Raw genomic sequence first — 24683 nt, 5'->3', positions numbered from 1 at the left:
TGAAGAAGGTAGGCAGGTGAATAGCCTGGTTAAGAGTCAAACTAGAAACCACCTTGGGCATAAAGGAGGAATTAGTTCTCAGAGAAACCCAATCTGTATGAAAAGTAATGAAAGGTTCCACGGCCATTTACGCTTGCAGCTTGGAAACCCTTCTGGCTGAAGTAATAGAAAAGAGAAACTTTAAATCTGCAGAGGCAGAGTACGCTTCAAGGACAAAATTAAGATCCCAAGCAGGAGTAGGAGCTCTTCTGGGAGGTCTAAGATTGGAAGCTCCCCTGAGGAACTGCTTCATCAGTGGGTGAGAAAAAATGGGTTGTTTAAAAGAACAATGAGCAGAAATTACAGAAGCATGAATCTTGACTGAAGAAAAAGAAGGTCCACCATTAAGCAAGCCTGCTAGATAATCAAGAATGAGGGAAAGTGAAGGATGAGAAGAGTCTTCCCCCTTTAGCCAGCACCCAAGAGCAAAATCTTTTCCATTTATCTGTATAAGACCTCCTGGTGCTAGGCCTCCTGGCCTCATGAAGAACTTCAATCACCTGTTTGGAAAGGTTTAAATTATTAGCCAGGCTGTTAAATGCAGAGTTCGTAAATGAGGATGAAGAAACTTTCCCCCCTCCTGAAGCAAAAGATCTGGTATCAGGGGAAGATGCCAAGGCTGAGCCTGGGACAGGCTGCGAAAAAGTGGATACCAATGCTGCCTGGGCCAGTATGGTGCTATGAGAATAGCCTCTGGTTTTTCAACCCTTATCTTTATCAGCACTCTGGGAAGAAGAGGCAGAGGAGGGAAGGCATAAACTGAGAGATGTGTCCATGGGAAGGATAAAGCATCCACTCTCCAAGCTTTGTTGTGATACTCCCTGGTACAGAAAGTTGGAAGGAGATGATTGGCTGGAGAGGAGGAAAGATCCACTTCTGGAGTGCCCCAATACTGAATGATGTGATGGAAGACGATCTTGAGTTGCCACTCGTGAGGATCCAGAACTTGTCTTCTCAACTGATCTGCCAAGGAGTTTAGCCTCCCTGGAAGAAACTGGGCTATTAGATGTATGCCCATGGAAGTGGCTATGGACCATAGACCCATGCTTTGCCTGCACAGGGGGTAAGAGTGAGTTCCCCCCTGCTTGTTGATGTACCACATGACTATGGTATTGTCTGTTCTGATCAAGAGAGTCCCAGGGTAGAGTAGGTCCTTGAAAGCCAGCAATGCCTGCTGCACTGCTAACAATTCCTTTAAGTTTATGTGCGGATGAAGCTGTTGAGTGTTCCAAGTCCCCTGTATGCACCTGCCCTCCAGGTGTGCTCCCCATGCAGAATCTGAGTCTGTCTGGCAGGAGGTGGGTGAAAAGGCAGACCCTTGTTCTGAGAACAGGTTGTCGCCCACCAGAAAAGCTTCAGTTGTAGACAGGGAATGAGAGGAAGAATCAAGTCCAAGTCCGGTGTGTGCCGACACCAAAGGTTCTTGAGGTACCATTGAAATTTTCTCATACGCAACTTTGCATATGGCATCATCAGAATACATGAAGCCATGAACCCCAGAGCTTGCAGGAATTGCCTTGCAGACAGCTGGGTCATGCTTGCCGAGTTCTTGAAGTCGCAAGATCTTCTTGTTTCTCTTGAGGGACGAATACAGTCTGGGTGGCTGTATTCAAACTCGCTCCCTGGAAAACGATCTCCCTTGTAGGAACCAATTTTGACTTCTTTTCTTTGACTGTGTAACCCAAAGAGGTGGGTTTTCATGAAGTCCAAATCCTTTAGTTGCTCTGGGGAATTTGCTTGCAAAAAACAATGACTGGTGACAGGCACTTTGTGAAAACTCTGGGAGCAGTAGATAAGCCAAAGTGCAGTGCAGAGAATTGGAAGTGCTGCTTTCCAGCCCTGAAACAAAGGAACTGCCTGCAATTTTCCCTTATTGGGAGATAAGTCTCTGAGATCCAAGGTTACCAGCCATGAATCCTTGCCCAGCATTGGCAGTAACTGTTGAAGAGTGAGCATCTTGAATTTGGGAATCACCAGAAAAGTGTTTAGAATAGACAAATCCAGAATAGGGCGCCAGATTCCCCCATTTTGGGCACCAGAAAAAGCCTAGGCCTGCCTGATTTGCAGGGACTGGCTCTAACTCCCAGAGTCAGTAGAGAAGAAATTTGGTTTCCTACCTCTGCCCTGTGAGTTTTGGGTATGTCTGGGTACCCTTGTAAAACAGGGAAGGTGTGAAAGTAAAACTTGTAACCTTGGTTTACTATATTGAGCACCCATTTGTCATCTATGATGGTAGACCATACCTCTGAGAACCTGGTTAACCTTCCCCCCGGAGGAAACCCTGGGTCCGCAGAGGTAGGCACAAGAAGGCCGGAGTCATTGAAAATGCTTGCTTTGGGAAGCCGGCTTAGAACTCCCCGATTTGGAAGAAGGATGCCATTGTTTAGCCTTCTGAGGGGCAGAAGCCCTCTGGAAGATCGGTAACCCCTAGGCCTAGAACAACCTTGCTTGCTGGAATCAAGAAAAGACCAATTCTTGAAAGGGTAATGCCTACTAAACCGAGGAGGCTGAACCTGAAGGAAATCCTTAACAGCTTGCATAGATTTCGCCTTATCCTCCAACTTCTTCAGTACCTCTTCAGCCTTGCTGTCAAAAAGGGTGTCTTTGTGCAAAGGCACATCCAACAATTTAGATTTAACAGGTTCAGAAAGAGGCTGCTCCCTAAGCCAAGCATGCCTTCTAATTAAAGAACCAGTGGCTGCTGCTCTGCAGGAAGCCTCCAAGGTGTCAAAACCACAATGTAGGGAATGTTGGTGACAAGAGTGGCAGAATTTAGTAAATCCTGTAAGTCTTTGTTCTCCGACAGGGTGGGAACATCTCCAAGTTTAGCCTCAATAGCCTCCAAAGTATGTTGCTGATACTTAAGCATGTGAAAAAGACAATTCACAGATCTAATGGCAAGAGTTGCAGAGGTGTAGACTTTTTTACCCCAAGGCCCTAGATTCCTTATGAGGTACAGGGTTTTTAGCAATAGTAGCTTTAACACCCTGGGGGCCTTGAGAAATTCTCTCAGGATCAGTAGTAGGATTTTTGAAAAGGAATTGATAAGATTCAGGAACCCTATAATACCTATCAGGTTTTCTGGGGGTAGGAGAAGAATTATGAGCTAAAGAATTTTCCATGAAAACATCATCCACAACTTCCAAACTGGGGATTACTTTTGTGTCACTACTACATAGAGGCACAGTAAACTAACCTTAAAAAGGACACAGTAAACTCAAAATCAAAGGGCGGTGAAAGCCAATCACACTCTGGCTAGGCTTATAAATGCCCCAGGGCAGATAGCCTAGTATGAACCTATGAACCTATGGAGGTATAGCCAGAGGCTTATGCTGTGGCAAATCCAAAAATTTCCGGATTTTTTTCTTAGACTGAGGAAAATCCTGAATTTCCCATTGAAAATTCTCCCTAAGAGTATTCAAAGTATCCCCAAATGAAAAATCTTCTGGAGGGGTGGCAGAAGGGATAGTCTTCAGCATCAGAATCCTGAAAGCCAGAAAAAAGTTGAGAGTTTCCTTCATCAGCAGAGGTACAGGAAACCTGAGTCTGAGACGGACAAAACATCAGGAGACAATTCCCTAGCCCTCTTGGAATGGGGGAGCCCCTAATAAGGGAGAGAAGATCAATAGCCATCTTTACCAACTGGGACTGAGGCAAAGGAGGGCAGGCCGATGCTTGCTTATGAGTAGATTTGCAGCTGGAGGGTTTGCTGGTAAACCAGAGGGACTCGAGAGGCCTAGCAACTGCAGAAGTCTGAGTTAAGGTAGTCGGTCTGGCTCTGGTCTCATGTCGAACAGGAGGTGTCAGAAGCCGGTGCCTGCATAGCAGCTCTGGACTCATCTGAGGCAGTGACAGGCGGAGGGTCTGAAGATGAAATAGCAACCTGCAACATGGAGGACTCTGAAGGTCTAGGCAGAGGCCTGCGGCTAAAAATCTGCACAGTGCAGAGGCTGCGAAAGCACCTCACTGACTACCGCTGGGCTGGCGACTAATTTCATCGGTGCGTCATCAGCAGATATTACCCTAGGCCTGTCGCGGTCTTTGTCCTTACATTTCCTAGGTACATCTGAAGTCGGGAGACCAGAAGACGCCATACCGACGAACTTAGGCCAGACTCTGAAATGCAAACTTTTAGCTCTATGGCGTATGGTAAGGGGATTGAAGGAAGCACAGTGATCACAATAAGGGATGTCGTGTTCAAGGCCCAAACAAAGTTATACAATAAGAATGAAAATCACAGTGCAGAATCTGCTTTCCACAGGCAAGACAGTTATTAACTTTTTCTGACATTCGTTAAAGTAAGAAAAGAGGGTCCTCCAATGGGGTACTTAACTGAGGGAGTGTTCAACTTAGTAGTTGGAATGCAAAAAGAAGGTAAATGGCCGACTGGCACTAGTGCGAATTGCATCTGCTTCGGGCTCCGCAGAAAGAAAGACTGAGGAAATGGTGTCAGCTGCCTCCCTTTATACCTGACTTTTTGACATCAGGTTTACAGCCAATGGCTGACATCATATACCAAGGTCTCTGGTATTTAGGCCGACTGAGGGCTACTGGGAGCCAGATAACCCATTGTTAGAACTGCAACAGTGAAACACGAAGAACATTGAGAAATTATTGTCAGAGGTACCAGTCTTGCTTTGTGGTATCTGTGTGTGTGTGTGTGTGTGTGTGTGTATATATATACACAGTGGATATAAAAAGTGTACACAACCCAGTTAAAATGCCAGGTTTTTGTGATATAAAAAAATGAGACCACAATAAATCATTTCAAAAATTTTCCCACCTTCAATGTGACCTCTAACCTGTACAATTCAATTGAAAAACAAATCTGTTAGGGGGAAAAAATATGAAAAATAAAAAACGTACAATACGCTGGTTAAATAAGTGTGCACACCTTTAAACTAATATTTTGTTGAAACACCTTTTGATTTAATTATAGCATTCAGTCTTCGTGGGTAGGAGTCTAGCAGCATGGAACATCTTGACTAGGTAACATTTGCCCACTCTTTTGCTCTGCAACCCCCCCCCCCCCAACAATCTATCCAAATATTTCAAATGTCATGACAAACTGAAGCAAACACCAACTGAAACAACCCACTGGAAATGCTGTAACCAAAATGGAGCCATTTATCATAATCATACCACCAACCTCTGTTGGGTGAGATACATCTCCATTCTAACTAAATTACTACTTAACAGCCTTCCTGGTATGGTTATTTACCAAATCACATTGTCACAAATTTTAATCACTCTGGTACTGTGTTACCCACTGCAAATTATTTAGAATTGCTCACTCTGCCTAAATGTATTTGTGAACTCATCATCACACATTAGAAAACAAGTAGTTATGTACTCACTCTAACATTCAATGTATGTAGTCCATCCCACCTCACATTCTTACCCGTGGGTTCAGAGCCGAATGTCGGCTCCGACTCAGCCATACTTTAGCTCGAAGTCTTTCAATTGGCTGGGCTAAGATGGTATCTCATGCTATCTATCCCCAGATCTAGTTTGCTGCGAGCACCAGCACTCACTCTCCATGCATAACACCACCTAAGGAAGGAAGAACAAACCAAGAATGAAGGGAATTCTGAAACCAGGCCTAAACTCTAGATCCTCCAGGACGGGGGAAGGTGGGGGGGTAAGTAAGAATGTGAGGCTAGATGGACTACATACATCGAACGTTATGGTGAGTACATAACTTCTTGATGTTATGTAGTCCAATCTCGCCTACATTCTTACCAGTGGGAGAGCGTCCCCAGCACCTAAATCCTGGGAGGCTCAGTGGAATATACTCCTGAGCACTGTGGAACAAAAGGAAAACCTGCCTCTAGATACCACATCTAACTTGTAATGAGTAACAAAGGTGTGAGGAGATGCCCAAGGAGCCGCAGCACAATATCATCCATAGACAATCTGGCCTGAAAAGCTGTAGATGTAGATACAGACCAAGTAGAGTGAGCCTTCACTCGGAACGGTAAATCTCTTCCCCTGAAGTATAAATGAAAGAAATACAACTGGAAATCCACCTAGACAATGTGACTTTGGAAACAGAAGACCCAATTCTGTTTTCTGAAAATGAAACAAACAACTGATCAGATTTTCTGAGGTCCTTCGTTCTGTGCAAATAAAATTGTAATTGTCTGTGCACATCCAATTGATGAAATATGAATTCTGCCTTGTTCGAGAACTGAGGAAAAAACACTGGTAATTCAATGGATTGGATAAGGTTACTAACTGATGCTACCCTTGGGAAGAAAGGAAGGATTCGGTCCGAGAGAAACCCTGTCCTTATGAAAAATCAAATAAGGTGATTTAATTGATAAGGCCTGAAGCTCCAAAACACATCTGGCTGACGTGATGGCTACCAAAAAGACAGTCTTCCAAGTTAAGAATTTTAAATCACAAGTGGCTGCAGGCTCAAAGGGGGTGAAATAAGACCCTGTAGAACAAAGTTTAAGTCCCAAGGCATAACAGGTTCAGAGACAGGAGGACAAAGCAACATAGTGCCTTTACGGAAAGCCTTACAAAGTCAATGTGCCATTAGACTAAGCTTGGCTGTGACGTGAAAAGTAGAAATCGCGGCCAACTGGACTTTAATGGCTGCGGCAGCTGATCCCTGGTTGAAAAGCATAGAGAGGAACTCCAATACTGATGAGATTGGAGCTGTGTAAGGGTCAATCTGTTTGGCATGCGCACAGATAGAAAATCTCTTCCATTTGCTGTAATAAATCTTCCTGGTCGAAGGCTTATGAGAGGAAGATAGAATATGAACCACATCCGGCGAAAAATGGTGAAGCCTAACTAATGATGGAAGTGGAGTAGCCAAGCTGTCAACCGGGGGGTCCAAAGAGAGGGATTTTAGCTTCCTTGACATGAGTCAGTAAAAGTCTGGTTGTGGGTCCAGAATCCAAGGAGCATCCATGAGATAGGGATGGAGAAAGGGGAACCAAATTTGATGAGGCCAGTGTGGAGCAATCAGAATCATTTTGCTTCCCAAGGATTGCACTTTCTGAATAACCTTTGACAGCAAAGGAACCGGAGGCAAGGCATATAGTAGACCGGAGGGCCAATCGTGGACTAGAGCATCCCTGGGTGACTCCCCCTGAGGGGGGATAAGGGTGAAGTAGCTGCTGCATTTGGAATTGAGGGGGCTGGCAAAAAGGTCACAACAAGGCTGACCCCACCTGTGGAAAATTTGCTCCGCAACTTGACAGTTCAGGGACCACTCGTGAGGCATCAGAATATCTCTGCTTAGCCTGTCTGCGATCACATTGGACTTCCCCGGAATGTGCGTTGCTACCAGAAAACATTGGGAAGACACTGCCCACTGCCACACTCACATGGCCTCTCTGCAAAGGGGATACGACTTGATTCCTCCCTGTTTGTTCAGATACCATACCACCGACATATTGTCTGAGTGGATTGCAATAGTCCCGAGAGGAAGAAAGCTCTGAAGTGCTTGCAACGCTAGTAGCACTGCTCTCATCTCCAGGACATTGATATGCAAATGCATCTTGTGCTCTTGCCATGTACCTTGGACTGTCCTGTCTAGATAATGCCCCCCCACCCCATCTGGGAGGCATCCGTGGTCACCGTGGTAACCGGAGGCAAAGGAACGAAGGGTTTTCCCCACATTGAGGTTGTCTGTGTGAAGCCACCAACTGAGATCCTGTCTGAGCAGAATAGGGTGAGAAAGTGGAAGATGTTAGAGACCACTGGGCGAAGAGTAGCCACTGAAGGGAGCCTCATATGTAACCTTGCCAGGGGAACTAACAATCGTAGCATCCATCGTCCCCAACAATTGGAGGACCAATCTTGCCTTTACTCTCCTCAGAGGAAGCAAGGCGTAAATCTGTTGTTGTAAAACTCTGATTCTTTCCTGTGGTAAAAACGCCCGCATGAGCATGGTTTCTAATTTGGCACCTATAAAGGTGAGGGCAGCTAGGCAGATTTTTCACAGTTCAAGGTGATGCCCAACTGTTGACATAGGTTGATAGTGGCATCTCTCTGGTCTGAAGTAGCAGACGCCTGGTGGTGGCAGTAAGGAGCCAGTCGTCCAGGTATGGAAACACTTGGAATCCCTGACATCTAAAGTGAGCAGTCACCACTGCCATGCATTTGGGTAAACACCCTGGGGGCTGTGGTGAGACCAAAGGGCAGGGCTCGAAACTGAAGTGACTGGCTCCCAGCCGGAAGCGTAGGTGACTTCTGGATGCACTGTCCATCTTTATGTGGTAGTAAGCATCCTTGAGATCGATGGAGCACATCCACACTTCTTTTCCCAACAATGGGAGAATAGACTGTAATGTAAGAGATCAGCCTCATGGAGGAGTTTGCAATAGAATTGAGGGTAGACATCCGAGCATTGACTTTGAGCCTCTGCCTCAGAAACGTTACCCCTTAGAGTATCTCCAAGCTCCTTTAGGAGATCTCTCTGGAGCCATGTAAAGTGTGATAAGTAATTCAGTGACCACAAAGTAAAGGCTGCTGAAGAAAACATACACTTCCCGTACCGGTTCATGGTCCTAGACTCCTTATTAGGGGGATAGATGGTGGAAGAAGTCTCAGCCAATTCCTTCTTGGAGGTTGCTGCCACCACCATGGCATCCACAGGGACTCCCTTGGATGGAAATTCCTTATCAGAAGGGGCAGACAAAAATTTATTGGGTCTCCTGGGGACTGGTTCCACAGAGTCAGGGGTTTCCCACACCCTTTGACAAACCAGATCCAGAAGCTTGAAGGGTGGAGACACCCAGGAGTTGGAGGGCTGAGCACCAGAGGCCTTCAGGAACACAGACTCCTCTTCAGAGGGGGCTTTGGATGGCCAGTCACCTATTTGCTTCAAAATCAGAGAAAGAAACATCCTCAGAGGTTGACTTGGGGGACCCCTCAGATTCGTCGAGGTCAGTGTCTGACGTGAGAGACATCTTGGGAATCTATGTGCTTCCTCTTGCACGCTCTCTTTCTGGGTGGCTCCTCAGGCAAAAACTGAGGGGCCCTCAGAAATATGGGGACCACTCGTGGGGGTACCCTGTGGCCTTGGGGCTCTGCTATCAAGAGATAGAGGGTGATTAGAAACCAGCACCAGTGCTGTAGGGGACAGAGTGACCGAACCGTATGATGCCGCTGACTACCTAGCCAGCACTCTCCACATGGCCTCGAAAGCTGGTCCCCCTGGGTCCAAAGATCGACCAGCCATGGAAGACCTCAGATCAGAAGGGACCAGGTTCGAAGCAGAGACAGGAGTCAGGCTTCCCCACGCTGAAGCACCAAGAGGGAGACTAGGAGCAGAGAGGTGTCCCGAAGCCTCCCCCTCGGGTCTGACGGAGGAATCCTGAGTCCTGAAACCCGTGGACAGCGCCTGAGTTGGAGCAGACGTTGGAACCGATAAGCCAGCAGGGGCTGTTGGAACTGACATAGGGACATCAAATGGAGCCGAGCACTCCAGCTCCAAAAGCTGAGATGCACTCGTAAGTATCAACGCAGGTAGAGGGACCAGCTCCAGAGCCGACTGGGTCAGAGCCGAACACAATTTAGCCAGTACCGGTGACTGGAAAAGTCTCTGCACCACTCTTATAGACATCCACATCCGATAAGGTCCTGGAGGATTTAGAGGATAGAGAAGGAGATAGAGACCTCCTCTCTGAAGGAGACCTGCGAGGAGGAGATACCGGCCTAATGCTAGGCAACCGGCTCCGAACAGGCTCTGAGAGAATTGGAGCCGAAGCAGGTTCCATAGAAACAGACACTTCCTGCAGCCCTGAGGACAATGGAGCCAAGGATGTCAATGAAGATTTAGCTGTTTTCTCCGGTGGCTCCGAGGATACTGATAGAGCCGGGGATCACTTTTTAGCCTTAGAAGATTAAGCTTTAGATGGAGAAGACTTAAAGCTGAAAGCACTCTCCAAACCCTCCTTGAAGGAGGGTTTCAGAAGTCCCTTCAAAATCAGTTTGTTCTTCCTTTCCTGAAGAACACACGGGCTAAAAGCATGACAAAAAGTATACGATTCCTGGAGGTGAATCTCTCCCAGACAGTACACACAAACGTCCATCAGTGATAGACATCTTATAACTGCACTTCGTACACTTCCTAAAGCTCGAGGGCTTATGCTCCTTAGTATCTTTAGACATAGTCATTACAAAAATTGAGACACTAACCCAACAACCAGACCAATGGTGAATCAGCCACAAGCGTGGGTACAGAACAAACAGACAGAACACCACAAAGACCTCTAACTTAAATGGTCCTAGAACACAAGGTCAAGAGGGAGGACTAGTTCCTCTAAATTAAACGGTCTTAGCCCAAGGGAAAGCAAGTTAGCACACAAAGATAAGCGAGGGGACAGACTAGGTACTCCAACTGAAATGGGCCTAGCCCGTTGGTAACAGCTAGTAGGATACCACAAGAAACATGCTAAGACAAGAAAAAAACAACTTTTCCACAAACACACTCAAAGTCAACACACAAACAGCTATGAAAATAGCTTTTTTTGCAAAATTTCTCTGTTATAAAGATGAAAAGAATACTTAGCCACAACAGCCAAGAGTGAGACCACGTCCGAGCTACACGAGCGGCAAACGAGATCTGGGGATAGAGAGCAGTGCAGCATGGTATACCATCTTAGCCCAGCCAATTGAAAGACTTCGAGCTAAAGTATGGCCGAGTCGGAGCAGACATTCGGCTCTGAACCCATGGGTAAGAATGTAGGCGAGATTGGACTACAGAACATCACATTTTATATAAATGTGAATAGTTTGTTTTTCTAATCAATGTTTAGATACTCCCTGAATGTGATCCTTGTTTGAGGCTTCTTAGTAATGACCAACATTAGCCCTATAGGATCAGTACTGCACCATGGTTAAACTTGTATAAAATGCTGACCCATTAGATAATGCCTTCATCAAAGCCTATGAACTACATAATGTGTTGAGGAAAGGCTGATGATTAAAAGACTCAGATGTTCTTTCCATATCAAGAAAAATAAAACCAGCTAGCAGATCTTTCTCACTGTCTGTGTAAATGGCGTCCGTTACTAAACGGATTGCAGTTAAGTTACTATAAGTCTTAAAGATTAGTATTTAATGGCTATTCTTACATGCAATTGTAAAGAAACAGCAACAATAAATGATAATAAAAAAAAAAAAAAACATTTCAGACAAGTAAAACAATAAATGTAATAAGTTGTTTTTTCTACAGAAGACATGCTGATTAAACAACTCCAGTATCTTGTAAAGAACACACTGAACAAAGTAATGAGATTGCTTTGAAGTTCTTACGCTTCTCCTACAAACATAGTATCATGGAAGAGGATGGAAAGTTGACAGAATAGTATTTCCTGATCTAGAAAATGTTAACTCACTCCAGTGGAGGTCAGAAGGTTTGCACTGTAACTTTCAATGGGCGGAGCCTAAACCTTTTGAAAGAATCAAATTATGCCCTCACATTTCAAATTTTTTGTGTCTTTTGGCTTTTCCCGGTTAGGGGTCACCACAGCAGAACTCCGGTCCGCTAATGATTGGCAGTAGATTTTTACGTGCTGGCTTGCAAGGCCTAATGCACAACCTTCAACGAAGGAACACCCATTCATGCATGTCGCCACACAAAAGACGCTCTAGCTGAGAATCAAATGGCAACGTCTGTGAGGCGACAATGCTACCGCAGCACCACCATGTCCTCACATTTCAAATAAATGTTCATATTTCTGGAACCATAAGGATTATGGAAGAAGTATAAACTCCAGTTTGTATTATACTAACTTAGCTTTAGTTTCTCTAACTGGCTAAAATTTCTCTAAACATTAAACCATTGTAATAAGTTATGTCTATTCTAAACTAACATTCTCACACTAAATTATACCAAATTAGACAAATCGTAGACTTCTCGCATTATTTTTAGACTGTAAATTTATTGCTCTTAAAATGTTTTTGTAATAATTTGGGGCTTGTTTTTACAGGCCTCTACAGAAAATGGGCACCTACTCAGACTTTCCCTGGGATTAAATGCCAATAAATTCATTACCCCAGATCAAGTTTGCCTCTTTATAGTAAGAAATCTCTACTAGGTCACAAAAACAAGCTTAGCTGATCACTCTCAGGCCAACAGAGCACAGGCACAACAATGAAAAAGGCTGTCCAAGAGAGAAGGTCCCAGGGTCAGGTCCAACCATTCTGCCGGACATCAGAGAATGACAATTTAGGATTGGGGAGGGATGCAGAACTGGATGAAGCAAGACAGACATTGTTAGCACATAACCTATGTATCCAATGTTGTCTTTTTTGTCTGATTCAACACTTGGGATAAATTCACAAGCTACCCATACAACCCTGGTGAGGAGGGTCATCCCTAAGAATGGTGGAGCCAAAGGATGGGCAAGCTCTAGACTGTACCTCCAGCTTGTAATGCACCATAAAGGAATGAACAGAACACCAAACAGCTGATGCCCAAATCTAATCAATGGGAACTGTACCCATAAAGGCAGTGGAAGTGGCCACCACTTTAGTAGAATGCACTCTGTTTGCCATGTAAGAGGATTCCCTTTTTCTCATGAACATGTTACTTTAGAAATCTAACTCCGCTTAACTCTAGAAAAGGCAAGGAACTGTTAAGATTTTCTGATATCATTCATCCTGTGCAAGTAAAACCAGAGTGGTTGATGAACATCTAGCAAATGTTAAGGGGTGGTGGGAAGAAAAGTCAACCCCATGACACTGTTGGGGGGGGGAAACAAACACCAAGTGATGTATTCTTTGCATGTCAGTGTGAGATGTATTGGGTCATGAAGGGGATGAGACATTAGTGACCACTGAACAAAACGTGAGGTACCCAAGTGTTATGAAGGGGTAGGTATGCTAGTTTTGGATTATTCTACTTATCTACCTCTGTCCAGAGACATGGGACCCAGACCTAGTTTTGGATTATTCTACTTATCTACCTCTGTCCAGAGACATGGGACCCAGACCAGGAGTGAGTTTACAATTTCCCATCCAATAATCAAAATTTTATTTGAAAGAGTCAGGGATGAGTTCTGCTTCACATGGATGGGGAGGCTATTCCACAGCACAGGGATTTTTTAAGACACACACTGGTCTCTCCAAAATGCACTTTTTACATCACAGGAAAAGTTCAGGTCCTTGAATCTAGCGTTTCTGGTGCCGTTTGTATTATGGATGTGCAACAGATCCATCAGAGAATGCCTTATATGCAAGGCAGAGATCGCCTTTCAGTAACATGCAGGAGATTGACATAGTGCCTTATGGAAATCTGTGCAGGACAGGGTATTCATAACTCTGCATTCGCCTGGTGAGCAACCTTTGTGGGTGCAGCTATTACACGTGTCTAGTAAGGTACATGCCCAAAGGGGGCACTGTACTCAATGATGAGTCTGATAACGGCCAAGTCAAGTGGTACTATAACTTCCTTGGACCTGGATGACATACCTTTGCTTACTGGGTGATACGGAATGATTTTTTTATTATTTTGGCTATATGTTATTCAAAGACCAGATTATGGTCTGCACAAGGTCCCTGATCCATAAGTACTGGGTCAACTCTTGCAGGTGTTTTATCGATGTATTAATTAGCTTGGGTAGACAATTTCCTAAATGGTATAATGCATTTCTTAGAGTCAAGTTTTAATCTGTGGCTTTGCCACCACTCATCTGTCTGTGTTAGACACTCTTACAGGATGTTTTAGCACTGGCGAGTAGTGTATAACAGTTCCCACTTTACAGTCATCTGCAAGCTTGGTGAGCCAAAGATCTTAGACTTCCAAAAAGTAGATCCCAAACAGGAGTGGGCTCAACACAAAGCCCTGGGGTACTCCACTGGTGAATGGGTCTCTTGGTGGAGGTTATCTCACTGATCCTAACTTCTTGGGTCCTACATGTGAGCCAGCTGGCGATCCAGTGAATTAAGTAGGGATTTATGACTAGTTCAGAGTGTTTATCAATATCCAAGTGGTGTATTGTACTGAACTCCCTGACCAGGTCAAGGTAGGTATAAGGACAGTTTTTCCCTTATCCATTGCCTTGTTGACACTTCCAAAGTAGTCCACCACATTTAGTAAGAAAGACCTTCCCTTAAAGCCAAACTGGGATGGGTCCAGTGTCTGTAGGTTGCCAATGCCCTTGATCACTCCCATGATAATTTGTTCCATGGCTTTGCATATTAGACTTCTCAGACTGACAGGTCTGTAGTTCCCAGGCTCAGATGATGGTCCACCATTATGAAGGGGGATGACTGCTGTGGTCCTCTATTCACCTGGTATGTAACTTGTGTAGAGATTGTAGTTGAAGATTGCTTCAAATGGTCCAGATAGGTCATGTTTTACAATACTTAGGAGGCAACCAGGGATACTGTCAGGGCCCACTGAAGCAGTATTTTTTAGCCTTAGTGAGCACTGACAGGACCTGCTCCGTGTTTTTAGTTGGGGGGATACGCTAGAAGGGATTTTGCAGGGGGTAGTGGGTATGAAGTTAAAGCTACATTTACTTGCCAGTAACATTTACCACCAGTTTTGCACACTGCTAAGTGATACCTTTAAGATTCCTGACATTGCTGAAGGCAGGCTTGTAGCTGTTCTTAGCCTTGGAAGTTATTCTGACCTTGTAATTGGCCTTGTTGGACATTATATATCTCTATCATAATGGTTAAGGTATTTATCTCCCCATCCAGGAGGTACAGGGTTGGACTCTCACTGGGGCAAATTGGATAGGTGTTAAATGGCCCACAAGGCAGCTAGCCTAGTACTTAATAGGAATCTATGAATCTCCTAGCTTATTGTTTAGTTGAATCAGAGAGCTCCTCTTTCTGATTTTATCCATGACATTTTGTTATACACCTGTTGTATACAGGCTCCAATGTTGATGGGTACGAGGTCCAGTATGTTAGACTGTCTGGTTTTGTTATATACCTGTTATATACGCACTCCCATGTTGATGGGTACTAGGTCTAGTAAGTTAGATCCTCTGGCCTGGGTGTACTACCTGCTCCATGTGAATAAAGTCCAGAAAACATGCATGTGAGTTAGACACAAGGCACACTTTGTACACTTCGCAATCTACAGAAAAGTAGACACCCATGAACAGGTTATTTGGTTGTATGATGAGCACCTCCAGAAGGTCTAAGTATGACTCAGAGGGTGTTGACTTGGACATGTATGACCACCAGAGCATCATTCTGTTCAACCAACCAGGAGTTGCATTTGTTGCTAACATAGATCAAAACACCTCCACCTTCAGCCCATAGTCTTAAAGTGTGCTAAGCACTGTAGCCTTTTACTGCTGGAGTACATTCAATGGCTTTAAACCAAGTCCTGGCAACAGCACAGACATCTACATTCTCCAGAGTGAGGACAGTTTGTAGGTTGTGAATCGTCTTGTTTAGCCTCCTACCATTGGGCAGTAGCACTTTAAAGTTGCTTTGATTATTTATTTATTTTTATTTTGCTATGTTGGCAGATTTGTCATTTTGGCATTGCTTAACATAGCTTGGGAGTGAATAAAGCTTTAGCAAACATCTGAAAACTCAAGGGGGGGGGGGCTGGTGCAGACCATCCTTGACAAAGCAACATGATCTGTTAATCATGTCCTCCCATGTTGACAGATATTGGATCCTCCCTGGAGTGATACCAGAAACAAAGCCAATTATTAAAATAAATCATTTTCTGTTTATACTGTAGCATCATCCTTGGTGAAGGTAGAATGCTGCTGAACAAAAGGAATGTACCTGTCTGCAACACATTCAGAGATCCATAACATTTCTTTTCATATAGTCCAGTGAGGCACATCACAGGTCATTTACACCACATGGACAAAGACAGACTCATATTGAGTGCGTACATGATTATGGCAGATCCTAGCTCCAGATATGCAACTAGACTTCTTGTCCCACCTGGTGATCACACAATAGAATCCCCTATGACAAGAGTACTAGGTAAAGTGTCTACTTACCTAATGGGCTTTGTTTTGGAGGACCACTGGGTGTAGGCTTGTGTGTGGTGCTTTTGGTGTGATTTTTAGTGGTTGCTGCTGATTGGTGTTGTGAGGTTTGGAAAGATTCCTTTTAAGTGCCTCAGCATAAGAAGGTGCCTGTGTGTGTTGAGCAGTGTGCGTCTTCTTGATAGGCTTATTTGTAAGCAAAATGTTTGCCTTCAAGGAAGTTGCATATGTACATCTCTCACATACTGTGTTAATTTCTTTATGGATTAAAAGGTTGTCAGAATACATGTTAGAAGTGCTACACTGTCTCAGGATGTCCATATCAACAAAGCTGGCAACAGAAACATTAGGAAATGGCATATCCATGTTGTCTGGACCTGTATAAGTGTTGAACTATTATAGGACTTGGTTTTACAGAGGTCTCCTGAATTATATCTAGGGTTAAAGCTACATGTTAGTGCTATGATTTAGTATTAGTCTGTTTGACATGCTAAGTCACTGCCCTAAGCTTAACTCCATAGAAAGCCTCACTGTATTACAGGTTGAACTCCTAAATACTACCTTTACATGCAAATCTTGCTGTCTATGCATTTGCTATTGTACACAGCACTGCTAACTGCAGCTCTAAGGGAATGTGCCTAATTTACAGCAGACTGAAAACTAACTTCTATGCTCTTTGCCCAACAAAGGACTACACTTTGAGCTCCCTGGAGTGCCTCCCAACTCAGAAAGACCAGGTAGACACCTTAGACCACAAAATGAATGGTCCTGCAATTTCTTAATATAAAAACAGAGCAAAAAAGTCTCAAATGCAATTTAATACCAAACAAGTTTGTGGCTAATTTGCCCTTCCACAAGGTGGATTAAAAACAAACAAACTGGGAGCCACACAGAAAAATTACTATTTTTATCATAAAATTAAACAAATTGCTTGACTGCTGTAGTGGCAAAGGCTGTTTGGTTAATGTTTTTTTTCTTTTTGTGGCTGGAAGAAAGACCAACCCATGGGACTAAAAATTTGTTCCATGGTCAAGATGAAAATGGTGCTTCTATACTGGGGAAGATAAGCAGCAAATACCAGAGTAAACTACAAATGTTTAAAAGTTTTTTTTTTTTTTTTTTAAACAGTAAAGCATAGTAAAAAGCATTTCCAGCTCCCAAAAAGTAAAATGATTTCTCTTATTTTACACAACGTTTAAACTAAGAAAAAGAGAGCACTTCTCTTTAAAAGTATGACAGTCTCTCCATTAAAACACAAAACTCCTAACTTTAAACTTTCCTAAAGAGAAAAATTGTTAAAACACAAACAATACTTAAAAACTGGAAGCTTTTTCCACAAAGGGAACTTATGCCCAAGTAAAGGAACAGCATAAGCAGACTGTCGATCATTGAAAGTCTAAAAGGAGAGTACTCTTAAGCAACAGTAAAGCGCTGGAGGGCTGGGCACCTAAACTTGCCTTAGTCAGCTCCGCTTGAGCTGCCTGATAGTTTGGGCATGTGGAAGGTGCCCTGAAGCTTTGGAAGCTGGCCAGAGTTTGGGCATATGGAAGGTGCCCTGAAGCCTTGGAAGCTGGCCAGCTGTTAAAAACCTTGGTGGGATACAACCTACATATATAGCCCAAGGCTACTGCAGAAGTGATCAATACAATGAGCATCAAAGGGAATAATGTAGCCTGTGGTGATTACCCTCAACCAGAAATCTCAACGGATGGCCTGCAATGCTTCAGGCTATAATATTAGGCAGCCCCTGACTGTCTCCATTCAGTTCAGCACTGGAAGGGTTTTCTCCATGAAAGGACCTTGAAACCCTAGATTCTGCTTTTCACCTCTGCCTCTTGGGTGAGGTCTTTAAAATTACTCCTGCCTCTGCCCTGAGGAGGTCCACCAAAGGAGCATCCTAGCCAAAACCCTAGGATCATGAAAACCAAAGATCCCCCCTGTGACGACCGTGCCCTGGCCAGCAATCAAGGAGCCTCAATCCTCACCACTAACACCAGGGAGGTAGTCTCCTAGAAGAGAAAAGGATAACTAATTACACACAGTAAAGTACAATTTCCTTTAAGTGCACACAGAGATCACAGTCCGTCTGGGGTTTGTTGCTCCTTTGCTCACCAGGTCCCCAATAAGACTCCCCACTGGCACAGCTATAGGGTTCAGGTCTCAGCCTAGCTGGGCAAGCTAGAACCTCAAGTATCCTCTCTGTCCAACCAGTGCTTAGTGTCCCTGCCAAGTAGCTGACACAACACACACACTTTGAGATAAGTATTTATACAACTTCACAGACACTCCTGGGAAAGGCTGACAGATTCTCCAGCTGTGCCCCTTTACCCAGACCATACGGTAGTAATTACTGCCACCACCCAGCTAATAATATCAGCTACTAAAAGGCCCTTAAAAGGGTGTCCAATTATTACTGTGCAATATTATTATCCAATGGTTATGTGATTATTCAGTCTAGGCTTATTGGAAGGGCTTAGACAGTAAACTCTTTAAATATATAATGTACTCTAAAGCATACTTTATCTCTACATAAACCAGCCACAGGTAGGAGTCTTTAAAAATATTTGATGATAATTAAAACTTAAGATAAAACTACTACACCACAGAGATATCCAAGAGTTCAGAGATCACACAGAAACTTAATATAGTAGGACAGGTCTGATTGCAAAGAAAAATACCTAATTAATCTTTACTAGCTTTAACTATTCCTACAAGAAATCACAGTTCTAGAAACTTACATGTGAAGTTATGGCAGAGTGCAGAGTTAGATATCCAAGATCAAAATGCTTAAAGTCTCTTGTGAGAAATAGTATTTAAACATTACTAACAAACATGTTTGCTGGGTCCCTCCCAAATTACATCATGTTGACACCGATTTTCCCAGACAAACTGCATTATTTAGCAATCTAACACCTGCTCAGAAACTTACAATAGAAGACAAGGGTCACAACATGCTTCACTGGGCCAGTAGAGTGCAATGTTGTCACATATTTTGCAGTTCCACATTTCACAGTATTCTTTTACATTCAAGAAAACATGCCTGAATTTTACATTTATTTACTAATGCCAGAGTTCCACATTTCACAGTATTCTTTTACATTCAAGAAAACATGCCTGTATTTTACATTTATTTACTAATGCCAGAATTTTATCTCAAATTCTATTTGACTAGGCTGGCAGCCTTCGCCCATCTCTCCCCAATCATCACAACCCTTTCTGGTTTCGGGAGAAGGTCTTCTGATGGATGAAAAGGCATATTCCTGACTACAGACAAGGTCTTGCCTTCCTGCTGATGCCTGGTAAGCCTTTCCTTTACCTTAGGCCAAGAGTCGAACCATCAAAAGGGCAGTCATGAAAGACATCTTAAAGCCTTCCGTAAAACTGCATAGGGGCATCCAAGCATGCTGATCAATCATCCTGTTCAATTCTCAGCTAGAGCGTCTTCTGTGTGGAGACATGCGTGAATGGGCGTACCTTCTAAGGTTGTACATCAGAGCTGGCAACTCGGCATGTAAAAAATCTACTGCCAATCTTTAGCGAACCGGAGTTCTGCTGTGGCGACCCCTAACCGGGAAAAACCGAAAGACACAACAAGAGCAATAAATGTAATCACAACCAATTGTAATTGAAAAATAGAAGAATACCATATAATTAAGCAGAAAGTAAACAAGAGAGCAAAGGTATAAAGATTTTTTTATTATCAGGGAGGATATATAGAAAAATCTGAAGCACACAAAGCTATACTAAAGGAGTAATTTAGAAATGCTCGTTGTTCAATAAACGTTAGAGCCTTTGAATCCCGTGTCTTACTATCAAGCAGCAAACCAGATCTGAGCTAATCACAGAACCACAGGAAATTATGGGAAAGGCAGGAGTCAGAGCCTTGGATCCAAGCTCTTGTAAAGCTCCGAGGTCAGTGGACAAAAAAGACAACAGGCTTTATGTTTTAATTTCCAGTTGCTAAAACATTAGCATTATGGTTAAATTCTGATCATTCATCCAACTGGGGGAAAAAATATAAAAAAAAAAAAATTGGTTAAAGAAAAATATCATTATACAACATATACAAATCTTGAATAATATGAATGAGCCATTATGGAAATATTTACTTAAAATTTAGAATCTGATTATTAGGGTTATCTAAATTACATATTAAAAATATTTAGAAATTTTATATAAAACATACCTGGAGATAACAGCAAGTTTTATTTTATTCCCTATAGCATGTACAGCAGAAAATACAGTGTGAACCTCCAAAAATGTTAAGCTTAAAAACAGACCTTCGTCGTTCGGAATCAATGTTAATAAAAACTAACTGCTTAACACTGATAACTTAATGGGTCAATGACTTGGATGACTGTAGCCCTGTCGTACTGTAGTTCCTGAGTGACTATGTGATAACTAACCTGGGTTGTTACATACACAACAATAATGCCAAAAATGGGGGGACAGAAGGAAGGTGCACTCACCTTTTTCTATGTTACTGAAAACAATTTTAACATGGAAGATTATGACTGGATGTTCAAAAAGTACAGTTGTGTACACTTACCATAACTGTAGATGTTAGAGTGTATTCACTGTTGCAGTCATTACATTTGGGTAATCTGCTGGCAGGTTGCCCTCAGTTGACCTAATTAACAAAATCTTGGGTCCTGCTTCGGTTGCTGCCCTTCTTCCATGACATCAGGTCGTCAGGGGTATAAAACATGCAGTCAATGCCATTACATCAGTTTTTCTTGCCCCAGATGTCAGGTGCCCCCCAAATGGGGAGCAAATAAAATTAAACACACAAAAGCAAATACACCAAAGTCTTTTAAGCATAGTAAAAGAAAGTAGAGGTATAGTAGGAGAAAAACAGGGGGCTGGAGGGAGGGTAACCAAGACTGCAACAGTGAATACACTCGAACATCTATATTTATGGTAAGTGTACACAACTGTACTATGTTGTTCGTGTTTCACTGTTGCAGTCATTACATTTGGGTAAATTCCCAAAGCTATGGTTTGGATGATTTATACAGCAATAAGACCAGCTATAAGGCCCTGCAAGACGGCAGTGGCAAAGCCAGCTCTGGATTTAGAGAAAATTGGTCAATGATAATGCTTGGTGAAAGTATGTACTGAACTCCAGGTAGCAGCTTCTAGGATGTCCCTGGTAGGGACGCCTCTGAGAAAGGCTGTAGAGGTAGATGCAGCCCTAGTAGAGTGGGGTCTGATCCCCTGCGAGATAGGTTTTCCATGGTGTTTGTAGCAGAAATGAATGCAATGGCCTAGCCATTTGGAAATGGTTTGCTTTGAAATAGTCTTCCCCTGCAGCAAATGCCACCAGCAGTTGATCAGATTTCCTTTGAGGTGTAGTTCTATCAAAGTAGAATCTAAGTTGTCTGTGCATGTCTAAGGAGGACAGAATCTGTTCCCCTTTGTTCTGTGGATAAGAAAAGAAAGTTGGCAAATGTATGGACTGATTAAGGGCCACACTGGATACCACCTTGGGCATGAAGGAGGGATTGGTCCTGAGGGACACTCTGTCTGCATGAAAGATGATGAAAGGCTTTTCCAGCTGAAGGACACAGCATCCACTTTCCAAGCTTGTTTGTGGGGAGTCCTTGTGCAGAACTTGTCCAACTGATAGTTTTAGGGGGAGGCAAACAGGTCTATATCTGGGCTCCCCCATTTGCTTGTCAATATGTTGAAAATCCTTGGTTCTAGTTTCCACTTGTGTGGGTCCATGAGGTTTCTGCTTAGTTCGTCTGCCAGTGTATTTAGTTTTTCCATGAGGAACTGAGCTTGTAAATGTACTTGATAGCTCAGGGCTGTATTCCACAATGCCTTGGTTAGTCTGCAGAGGGGGTAAGAATGCGTCTCCCCCCTGTTTGTTTATGTACCACATAACAGTGGTGTTGCCTGTCTATCATTAATTGTCCTGGAAGAATGTGGTCCTTGAAGGCTGTCAGAGCATTCTGTACAGCTAACATTTCTGTTAGAATGCACTGCTCTGGCCTCTGTCAAATATTTTGTACTTTTGTTAAGTATTTAATAGAGCTGGTTAAAGTTATGTACTTTTGTTAAGTAAATTATTAGAGCTGGCTAAAGTATATACTTGCTTACTATCACTTGATTTGAACTGTTGCATTCTAAGCATGTCAGTCCATGTTTGTTCTACTGTTTTTTCTGACTCTGACTAGGACCTGTTTCACTTGACTCAACTGTTAACAGTATTTTTTCTTCTCTACATTGTCTTCTTTCTCTCTCGTCTACCCAGCCTTGCAAACAGCCTGTCCTGCATTAGAATTAAGAACCTGCCTTACCTGACAACCTGGACACACTATTTTAAAACTTGCACCTGCTGTCTCTTCCTATCAAGGAATATAGGCTTACCTCTCCCTGAACCTATCCCCCTCAAGGAAGCAAGAAAGTATGTTATCTGCCAGATACTAATGTAACTTTGTCTAAATAACTAATGTATATATAATTATTATCCTTCCCTGCCAGGACAGCCAGCAGCCTTACACCTTTTCTCTTTACCTCCTCCCCTTCCCCCTTCTTGGTTTCACTATTCCTCTCCTTTACTACCAGTTCTACTCCTTACCTTCCCTGTACCACTGCTGCTGTATAGCTTTTGCCCACTAGATGGCACCCTTTTCTCCTCTACATCTTTCCTACCGACTCACACTAGGCATACTTAGGATCTCATTTTACACTACTTATTTAATTGTAGACCCACTTTAACCTTCCATATTCACTACACTCCACTTAACTACCCTACCTACTCTGACCAGTAGTTAACCTATCACCTCCTTATCTACCTCCCCTTAACTTACCTCTAATAGTCAGTATTCCACTGATTGTTTTTTTGCAGGTTCTGTTCCTTCTCTTGGCTCTTCCCGCACCATTCGCCCTGCGGGCTGACTCTGCTCCCACACCCCCAAATCCCACCCATCCCCAGCAGTCCTAAACTTATACTTCACTAACCACGCCCCCTTTTCTCATCCTATCACTATCCTCCTCATCACAAAGCCACTCCCCTACCTCTCATTCCTCATTAGTAATAATTAACTCTCTTTGGGCTACTCACTCACCTTTCCTCACCGTTTACTGCACTGACTACTTCCCAAATCAACTCCTATACAACCTCCACTAATTCCCTATTTGCATAATTTAACCCTGCTCAATCTCTTTCAGCACTCTATCCTTTTTTCTGCTTCACCTACTCGCACAAAATTACTCCTACCTCATTTCTACTTATTACAATGGCCCCAACACACACAACTATTTTCACAAACATACTACTCAACTACCACAATAGCCTATCTTACAATACCTTACTCACTAACCTTCTTAGAAAATCTTTCTCTTCCTGAACAAAACCATCACTTCCAGCAAACTTTACCATCTTCTTTCATCTACTCCCTTAGCCACAGTAACATAACCTGCACCTCTGACTATATGCTACCAAAATATCACAGAGCAACCCATGTTACTTCACTACCAAAAAGAATTTTAATAATTTCTACAAAATCCTTAAATTTCTACAATATCCCCAGCAACACCTCCTCCTAGACTGTGATATTCATCCAAACCCTGGCCCCAATACTGACTATACCAACTACCTAGACAATTTAACATTGCCTGTGATCTCTACATTAACTAAACCACCTAATTCCCTCCTGATAGCTCACCTTAACATTCAAAGTATAAACAATAAAATTTCCCACCTGCATGCACTCCTAGAAGTGCACTCATTTGATATTCTCTGCCTTACACAGACTTGGCTAAAACCATCTGCTCTGGACCAGGAAATTACCCCTCCTGGCTATATCATCCTTAGATGTGACCGTAAAACCAAAAAAGGTGGAGGTATAGGCATTCTCTATTAATCTAATCTCCAAATTTCCCCCCTTTAATGTGCTCCCATCATTAGATACAAAGTCTGAAACCCTGACTGCCAAACTCCATATCAACAACTCCAAATCTATCTAATTTGCATGCATCTCCCCCCTGGTAACAATATCAACACTCTTGAAAATTTACTTAGTTACCTCTCTACCCAACTACCCCAGACCACCATTGTACTGGGTGACTTTAACATCGACTGGTCCACCTGCAGTTCCCCTAACCCTACTAATCACATAAATCTCTTCAGATTCTCACAAATAACCACCACTCCTACTAGAATACACAAACCTAGCAGCAAGGAAACCACACTAGACTGGATCCGTATTAATAGCCACCCTGAAACTTATACACTAGGAACCCTTCCTGACAATATCAGCGACCATATGCTTACCTACATTATTAGACAAAAAGTCCATATCCTAACTACTAATAATTTCAAAACCTCCCACTCTACATAATTCTTTAATCCAAACAGCTTCCTAAACAAACTACAAGCATGTGACTGGTCACCAATGACTCATCTTGAACTTGATGAAGCAGTGACCTACTTTTAACACCAAATGTCTTCAAATCCTAGATTAGCATGCACCTTATCTCTCTTCTAGAATAAGAACCAAATCTGCCCCATGGCTCACAAAACAAACTAGGCAAAAGATGCTCCTCAGAAATAAAATCTGGGATAAATGGAGAGCCACCAAATGTTCATCAGAGCACCTCCACTTTAAACAGTTAAGAAATGCCACCAAGAAAGATATTCTTAGAGACAAAACAATACTTCTACCTTCACCTCCAACAAACCAGTCAACAAAC

Source organism: Protopterus annectens, chromosome 9.part0 (genome assembly GCF_019279795.1).
Source record: "Protopterus annectens isolate FY-2018-M chromosome 9.part0, PAN1.0, whole genome shotgun sequence".
NCBI classification, from domain to species: domain Eukaryota; kingdom Metazoa; phylum Chordata; order Ceratodontiformes; family Protopteridae; genus Protopterus; species Protopterus annectens.
This window is presented reverse-complemented; position numbering follows the sequence as displayed.